This window comes from Corvus brachyrhynchos, unplaced genomic scaffold (assembly GCF_000691975.1).
Source record: "Corvus brachyrhynchos isolate BGI_N302 unplaced genomic scaffold, ASM69197v1 scaffold910, whole genome shotgun sequence".
Taxonomy (NCBI): domain Eukaryota; kingdom Metazoa; phylum Chordata; class Aves; order Passeriformes; family Corvidae; genus Corvus; species Corvus brachyrhynchos.
Genome location: NW_008235730.1, coordinates 1,895 through 3,748, shown reverse-complemented (window position 1 = coordinate 3,748; position 1,854 = coordinate 1,895).

The following is a 1,854-nucleotide window of genomic DNA, read 5'->3' as shown; positions in this document are numbered from 1 at the left end:
AGCCGGGAGAAGCAGGAGCTGGAGGACCGGGCGTCGGAGCTGTCCCGCCAGGTGGACGTCAGCGTGGAGATGCTGGCGTCCCTCAAGCAGGACCTGGTGCAGAAGGAGCAGGAGCTCACTCGGAAGCAGCAGTGAGTCCTTTGTCCCTGTCCCAGCTGCAGGGTGGGGGGAAAGGGGTGCCTGGCAGCGACTCCTGGAGAAGCTGGGGCTGCCCCATCCCTGGAGGGTTCAAGACGGCTTGGACAGGGCTTGGAGCACCCTGGGATAGTGGAAGGTGTCCCTGCCCATGGCAGGGGGTGGAATGAGATGGGCTTTAAGGTCGCTTCCAATCCAGGCCATTCCATAAGTCCAGAGGAGCCCAGCATCACCCCCAAACCCTCAGGGCCAGGGCTCAGGCACAGCCCCTTGGTGATGCCTGGCAGCATCAGCCCTCAGCAGGTTCTGCATCTTCTCCCACCCACTCAGTGCCCACACAGACCTGGGCCCCTCCATGGCTGGGTCATGACAAGCCAGACCTTGTCCCAGAGCCCCTGGTGCTCCAGGACATGGCCAGGCTGGGGATCACCAAGTCACAGACTGCTTTGTGTTGAAGGAACCTTAAATCCCACCTCATTCCCACCCCCTGTCATGGCCATGCCAAATTCCAGGTTTTTCTCCCAGAGGGAGCGTGGGGCAGCCCAAGCAGTACCACCTCCATTTGCTGTTGAGACTGGGACACTCTCATCCTCATTTCCATCCCATATTCCCCCCCAACACCCCCTGCCGACCCCAACGCTGCTCCCGAGTTTCCCTCCAGTCCAGCACTGGGTCATTCTGCCCATCAGTGCTGCCCAAGCAAACCAGACCTTGCTCCTCAGGAGTTTTAGCAAATCTGGAGGGGCCCAGAAGGTCAGTGAGGAGTTAGTGGGGGACAGCCATGGCTGTGCTGGGCTGGGAGCACTGCTGGGATTCCTCAAGGAATTGTCTTGATTCCCATCATCCTCTGCACGCTTGTGAATGACTTTGACTCCAAAAGAATGACCTGGCTCAGAAACGGGGCTCCCAGGGTGGGGGAATGTCCCGGGTGAGGAGCGGGGTGACCCTGGGGCTGGATAAGGACACCTCCAGGTTTGGGGGCACGGTTATGGGACCAGCAGTGGGGGATTTGGGGGCTGCCATCAGCTGCCCCGTGGGTGTTGTCCAGGGGCACCTTGGGGATATGTGGTGGTGGAATGAGGAACACCAGCGTGGATGAGTCTGGAGCAGGGCCTGGAGACAGCCAGATAGGGTAAATAGAGGGGCAAATGTCTCTTGGTGGAGCCTGGACATTGTTATCACCTAAAACCCTGGGTTTATGCCCCAAAACTGCCTCCTGGGCCTCCCATTCCTCAGGGAAACCCTCCTGCCCCTCAACTGTCCCCATCAGTCCCCAAACTCCTCCACCCCAAGGGACAAACTCCCTTTTGAGGTTGCAGGGAGAGTGTGGGAAGCACTGATGGTGAGAGGAGGCTTTCCCCAGATGTGGGGAGGTTATCAGAAATTGAGTGAATCGGCGAAGCCTTCCCTGAAAACACTGTGGGGGCATTTCCCAGCCCTGCCAGCTCTAAGACACCCTGAAGCCGTTGTCCTCCTGGGAGACCCTTGGCTGCTGGGCTCTGTTTCCTTTGCCAGGGGTGTTTTTCCACCCAGCCCATGGGAATGGGAGAGACGCAGGTGATAACCATCAGCATCACCTTACAGCTGCTGCCCAGCTCCACATTTGCCTTCCAAATCCCCTGGGGCCCCTTCCAGGAGCCTTCCCAGAGCATCCCCAGAGCTCCCAGGCTCAGCCTGCAAGTGGCAGGTTGGGGAGAAATTAATTGGTAATTAATTCGT